This window comes from Toxotes jaculatrix, chromosome 11 (assembly GCF_017976425.1).
Source record: "Toxotes jaculatrix isolate fToxJac2 chromosome 11, fToxJac2.pri, whole genome shotgun sequence".
In the NCBI taxonomy this organism is placed as follows: Eukaryota; Metazoa; Chordata; class Actinopteri; family Toxotidae; genus Toxotes; species Toxotes jaculatrix.
The window spans coordinates 14,614,381-14,622,181 of record NC_054404.1 but is presented as its reverse complement, the minus strand read 5'-3'; positions in this window follow the sequence as shown (position 1 = coordinate 14,622,181).

Here is a 7,801-nt window from a genome sequence, read left to right as displayed (position 1 = left end):
ATAAAAGTCACAGTGGGATCGCCTGCTAGATCGCGGTCCTTATTAGTTGCACCGAGTGGCCCTCCCACTCTGTCATTATTACTGAAATGCACTGACAAGAGACTTCAGCAAACAAGCGCAACACACGCTGAAAGCTTTCATATTAGGGGAAATAAATGCCCAACGGGAGTTCAAACAAACTCTCGTGTTTAACAGAGCCAGGTGCGGGAATTAAACAGCGTTTGATCTATTATCATCTTATCAAATTTTCTGAATAGAAGGCCTAAATGCACACGGATCTTTCTTTCCTTTAAGGTGGCTTAATGTGTGTTATTAGCTGTAAAAACTGGCAACTCGTAACCGAAAAGTAAATATCGAAATAATACAAAAAGGAAAAAAAAAAAAGTCTCAAAACATATACACACCTTGATTCAAGTCTTACCTCTCTATTCATCACATAATACCCTACAGCAAAGAAATCAAAGCATGTGCATTAGAGCAGAAAAGGCTATAGATAATCCGACATAATAAAGTGACAGGTTTCCGCTGTAAAGTCAGGCCCAGTGCTACAGCAACATACTCCACGCTCATACTATTTTAGTCAGAACACGCAAATGCCATGGCGCAATACTATACTGCTATAAGGAAGGCAACAACTTCAACATTCACTATACATTGCCCAACTGTTAGGCTTAGCTTTAAAAGCAGTTTTCTGGCAGTCTTATCAGTGTCCTATCATATAGGCTGTTAATTCATCCTTAATTCAAAACCCGCTGAGACTCTGCTCGTGTTGACAGTGTCTCTATAAGCCACATCCATACTGTTCTATTAAAAAATGAAGAAGTCAGTGAAAACTAAATGAAGGTTAAAGCACAGGTACTTAAGTCCACTTAAGATTTTTTTTTTTTTCTTGAAACAGCACACCAGCAGTTCAAGACACCCGGCCCGTGCGTGTGAAACAGGTGTTCAGGCTCCACACACAGAACTGTTTGGACAGATGATTGTAATACACCCACCCCGTCAAGACAGGGACACACACACACACACACACCACACACCACACACAAAGATATACTTGTCAGACGTGTGATGGCAGAAACAAAGAGAAAATGGTTTAAAGAACAACTGATGAGTCAAATGAAGCAGGTGGCCATATTTCTTTGTTGAACACTATACAAACATAAGCATTTTTACTTTAAAGTGGTCGCATTAATCTTTAGGACTTTTTGTTCTGAGTGAAGACTGCATTACTTTAACAGTTGGCAGTTTATTACTTATTCTTATCAATGTTAACATAAGAAAATTTTTTTCAACTAAATGGATTTTTCTGTAACTGGAATTCCATAGTTTTACATAAATAAATAAAAAGTTAACACTATGCATAAAAGATCATCTCTATGTGTGCGGTTGTGCGGTTGTGTTTCAGTTCAAATATTATAAACTCTCTTCAGTGGCAATGCTACCATTGTGACATAAATCCAACACTAGCTGATGAATTCATTTCTACTCTGCCCCAGGATCTGTATCAGTTCCACTGTTCTCTGGAGTGTGCTATAGATTCACGGCCTCAGTATCAATTCTCCTTTTACGAGCAGTTAAGAGGTGTCTTTTATGACCAACAATGGATTGATAACTAAGGTTGTACATGGACGGTTAAAGATACATATTCTCCATTCAACAAAAAAAACTGACATCTCTCCATCTGTAATCAGACGCTTTTACATCAAAATTCCTAAGCCTTAGAGGCAGAGATGGCATCTGCAACTCTTACTCTGATAGTGGAGCTATTTCTTCTGTACAAAACACCTGAGACCAGAACTGTTCACCATGAGGTCTGTGGATTGTTAAAAAAGAAAAACAATGCGGCGTATGTTTTTCTTTGCCAGTATTGTATTTGGGTGGCAGCTGAAATCTAGGTGGTGGATAACTTTAAACCACTGCAAAAAAATCTCTCTCTCTCTCTGAAAACATGTTTTGTTGTTTGTGATTTGGGTGAAGTGACCCTTTAAGGTAAGGGCAAAATTGGGGCCATGCTGAAATAATGAAAATGGCACTTTGATGGCCAGGCAGGCCACAGCATGAACCCTTTAAAAGCAACTTCACATATGACTGTAAAGAGTTTACATCACAACATTTAAGGTCTGTGTGATAAGATAAATTCCTGCCTTCTCATGTCCAGAATGTGGAGATTTTAGATTTGGATGCACCTTAAAACCCATTTGTCACCTACTGGTCAGGTTTTTGCGTTGAGAAACTAATATAATTTAGAGGTACTAATACTGAAAGCTAAATTTTCAACTTTCACTAACACACATATATATATAATGCTATTTGCGGACTGCATCATCTTCAGCCTGAGACAACAGTTGGTGCATCACCCAGACCTATGTGCCTCTGCTGTCACTAAATAGATAGAGTGTGTGTCGGGGTAAAAACAGGTGACAAATGCAACTCACCAATTGCTGCTTCAAGGTAAATGTTCCAAACACACTGGAGTGACATCTTATAAACTCCAAGGTCCCCAAAGCTGACAGGAGGCTCAACAATATCCTTGAGATTATTGTTGTTTGAGAAATACTCTGTGAACGTAATTATACAAGAATGAACATCACTGAAAAAAAAAATAATAATTTGCACAAATAGGGAAATGAAACTGTAATGTAATGTCAGTGTTTAGCCTTTCCTGGCTCTCATTCACTTGCTCAGCACGGTTTGAAATATGAATAAGTCTAAGGCTCAGAAAGTATTTTTCCAAACAACTAAAGGTGAAGTAAAGGAATCAGTTTTCACCTAAACAATTATGTGCATGTACACTAGTCAGTGACTTCATAAGCATTTAACATCTGGATTACTGACAAGTTCATTGCTGGTCTGACCACACATAACAAATATTACAGATCATTTCTGATAAAAGAACAAAACATGCTCCTACACTATCTTTTTTTGGAACATTGTCCTCTACTCACAGAGTTGTGAAAAGCCATGCTGTGACTTGTTTGCTGCTCCCTGGGCAAAGACAGACTGTGTGGGTTTCATGTGCCAAACCTGTATGAAAAAAAGGGTGAAATTCCATAATTTGTAAACTTGAATTTATGACTGGCGCTCAGCATGTACTATCCTTTAAACCCTCACTACATCACACTGTGAAAAGTTTTCAGGAGTAACTATTTGGTGGTTACAGGTCAAAACTGTTCTCGGTGTGGTCTGTGGATAACCCAGGACACCCTTTCGGAAAAGAAACACTGTCATGGATTTTACTAAATGTGTGAACAGCTCAAGTCAAATTTCATTCACCTGACCTCCACAGTGTAGAATTGGAGGTAGAAATCTCAGCAGCTTTCCAAGATGTTTTTTCTTTCATGTCAAACTATTAAAAATTTAATGCTTTGGGGTTTAAAATGTTTTTGGACTAAGTAAGCAATTGAAAGCCTGGCCATCACTTTGACCTCTTAATACTGTATTGTGCATATTTTTCACAATTCCCTCACATAATATAATACAATTTAATATTTGATGAATCCAAACCATTAAAAAAAAAAAAAAAATTGCTGCAAAAACAAATAATGCAGGCAACGTATCCAACATTTAACTTTAATCTCTCTCTCATTTCTCAGATGGAGGATTACAGAAACATAAACTAAACCAGAGGTCAGAAAATGAATTCTGTCATTTAAAACTCATTAGAAATTAGCTTTTAAGAGCCGACTTTCCAAAAATTTATCTCAAGGGAGATATATGCCTCCAGACCCTTATTGCATTTCTGGGGAATTGCCCTTTGAAATATTATTTTCATGGCATTTCAGCTTTAATAGACAGTTCACACTTCACAGTGAAAAGTCAGATAACAAGGGAGACAGGGGGATGTGGCAGCAACAGATGGTCATGCTGATTCTGACCCCAAGACATCACATTTACATGTTTGGCGCCCTCCTGACGTGACTTGGAAAACATTCCAAGACATAATGCCAGAAATTGCCCTTTTAGAGTTTTTTTTTTTTTTTTTTTTTTAATCTCTGTGATTTTCAGTCCGTGCACTTAAGCATCACATGTTTCAGCCAGACAAACAAAGTGCTTTGCTAACATTTGATTAGTCAGCTAGAGCCCTCAATTATTGTTTGACATTTGAGAGTATTGCACTTGTGAGTCCCTTTGAGTCAGCTGGCATGTGATTTCCTCAAAAAAATAAAAAGCCCTAAATTTCAAATACCCCGCTTACACGTTGACAAAAATGTGTTTCAAACACATTTGAAGTTTCCCTAAAAATTCTTCTGTCCAGCTGTTGCACAAAAAAAATGTAGCATGTGATGTGTCTAACATTAGTTAAATCACAATGACTGTGTGTTGAACTAAACAGATATGGCAGCTTGAAGTGACATCTTCTAGCTTACAGTGCCCAACAAAAATATATTTTATGAACAAGAATTGTGAAATACTATAAATAACATGAAAAAAGACGCACTAACCTGACAGTAAAAGTCTCCTTTCTGGTGATTTGTTATACCAGATCAGCTTGGGTGATTGACCTTGGTCATTGGTAAAGCGCACAGGTGAAACAAATTTCATTAATGACAGCTCAGTTCAATCAAGTGCCCCAGTAAGCCATGGCAACCGGCTTACTGGAATGGACTGGACTCTGGAACTGGCTTACCTCGAAGGAATACAGTTGTTTTTAATGTTATGCCTCCGCATCTCTGTAATCTTAGTATTTCATCATTAAAGTCAATGATATATTCCTTGTTAATTCCCTGCGGGTAGCAATACACAGGACGCTCTGTGTAGGTGAGACCATCCATTACAAACTGTGTGGTTCTTAACGTCTGCCCATCTGTCTCTTCTTTATCCTTTCACTGTATTTCCAGTGGCTACTTTCTCCTGATAAAAGTAATGTTTCTATGTATATTTGCTTTTTTAGACACTTCAGCTACCTTTCCAGTTTCCTAGACAGCCTCCACTTCTGGCAGAGAGAAGCATACTGAATATTTTGGTGTTATTCTGTGTTGCTTTTCAGATGTTGTGAAAGTGGTGGTTTGATATATGGGACACATTTACGGTATATTGATCTGACTGGAACTGCTCTCAGTGATAGTATTCATGACCTGGACATAGCATCCAAACAAAATGACTTCTCTTTGATGCTGTTGCAGGAGGATGAAGCAGAGTTTCAACTCCCTGACTTTCAGTGTGTCCTGTATATTCTGCTTATGATCCACTGTTTTCACTAAGTCACAGATAACATGCCGAGTACAAGCTGCATACAAACCATTAGGGTTTCTATTTGCAATGACCAGCATCATATGGTCCAGCTTGCACTGCAGCATCTTTGATAAATCTGTAGATTATAACATTCATATTTAATGGTTAAATTGCAAAGAGCAGTAAAACCATCTTGTGACAAACTAAGTATCTCTTTTGATGTTTGATGCTTCAAGGATATAAATTTATCTTTCTCTTTGGCGCATAGGGTTCATGAAGATGAAAATGAAACACGTGGGGCTATTAACAATGATAAACTGCACTGGTTGCCATCAACACACACTTGCACATGCACACATCAGTATGCACACACAATGAGAGAACAGTGAAATATGTTCTTCAAACTAAACACAGAGCAACAATTTACTGTAGAAAGCTTTGTTCTCTTTCCCCCAATGCAGCATAAGCTCTCTGAATCTCATAATGAACATGTACAACAAATACAGAGCACTCCTCTTTGGGTGTTTGTTTATGTGCATGTGTGTAGCATCGCATTTGTACTGGATAAGTACATACGCAACCTCAGCAAACATCATTGTTTTGCCTTGAATACAAACATACTAATCGCTGTATTCTGATTTCTCATTGCACCGGTCAAATCACTATAGTTACCGTGGCTCAGAAGCAAAACACCTGTCCTTTTTACAGGATCGTTTACTAAATTGACATATGGCAAAGCAGTAGACAAAGACAGCATACTGTGTGTTGCTAATCTGTATGCAGACATAACCGCTGATGTGTGCCTTTCATGTGCTTATAAAAATCACAAAAGCCATTAAGGAGTCTCATTCATCATTTCTGAGTGCTCACCTGGGCATGAAAGCATCCAGAACGTAGACAAAAAAAGAAAAAAAGCAAAGAAAAAGAATGAAAAAGATACAATAACATGTTAGTTTAGCCTGCAGCTATAGTTCTGTGGGGTATTCTTGAAACGAGAATATAATTGACCCATCTATTGAAAGTTAATGAAAGAAAATCAGTTGGTGGCAACCTCATTGGGATAGCTGAGTGATAGTAGCTCTCTTTGATATTAACTCAAACATTCAGTGTTGAACATACAAGTGCAAGGAGTAGTCATGAGTATTTTAAATTAAGGTGCTAAATCAAAATGTTAAATGAAAACCAGTCTTAGATAATTTAATTACAATATCTAAGTCTTGTAAGGTTCTTTAAAAGTAATCAAAATCTTAGTTTATGCTTCATCAGTATTTGACCCTGAATGACATTGTTGATCTCTGTTATCATCATACAGTGTTATTGCACCTAAAGTATTTGAATATACAAACTTTTGCATTGAATTTGGTCAGTGTCCATTGCTTTACTGCCATTGCTTTACATTGCACTGTGGCTTTTCATCAGCATAAATTTACCTACCATGGTCAGCTGCATAACCAAATGCTGTTTGCAAATGACATGATACACACCCTAAGTTAATGTTTTAGTCAAGGGTAGAGAAAGGTGAGGCTACTGAAGGCAACCAACACAACATAACCAAAATCTTTGTACTTTATCACTGTCTGTTTTAGTCACGTGAGCGCCACCTGTTTTCTCGCCCAGTCAGTGGAAGGTCATATTAAATGGTGGCACTGCATTTTCATTTACAAAATTAAAAAGGACACATTTAATGGAGCACAAGTGCTTCAGGGCCACAGCTACTGTAGTTGGAACTATTTCTGCAAACTCTCTTGTGTACTTCAGCTGGGCTGAGGAAGCTGCTTTGGGTGTCAGAAAAAAAAAGAAGAGTGGATGAGAGGTGGATGTGATACTATAATTTTGCTGCCAGACTATCATCCTCTAGAGATAACATGAAATAGGTAGCACTGGTTTGTGATGTGCTCACTGGAGCAACCCTCTCCAGCTGACTATGGTATCATTATAAAATTAAAAGAAGAATAAACACTATAAACACGTACACCAATAAAATGTGAGTAACTGAATCCCTAAATCCTCCTTTGACTGACAGGAATGACAGTTTCCAAACCCTTTTCTCAGCTTTCCACAGACTTTGGCACCTGCTCTCCATTAGGGCACATTGCCAAGCTGCATGATAAAGGCATCTGCAGTTTTGAAAGGTTGCATGAATTAAGTAGACCTACCTTCTCTGAGCAAGTGAACAAATTACATTAGTTTAATTAAAATGTTTAATGTCAGGGGGATAAATGAAGTTAAGATATATAGTTATTGATTTTAGTGAGTTGAATATGAAAGTGTCCAAATCACCAGTCACCAACTAATTATCTGGTAAGAATGTTCCTTATTCCAATTTGTAACAGACTCATTTCCCCCAGTACAATATAGAGAAGTATTATTTTCACTTTCAAAAAACTTTGGAGTCCCAATGTCACCATGGACTGTTATAGTCCACCCCTTGCAAAAGTAATTACTCAAGTACTAATTTAATTTTGTCTCAATAATTCCAGACATGGTGAAGCATGACTGCACACACTCTTAGACTGCTGTAATTTAAGGAACAACATACTCTGTAAATGGAGCAGACTTCTGTGACACAATGCACTTAAAACTGTGAAACGGGAGGTAGAATGAAAAGACAGCCAAATCTTTATGTCGA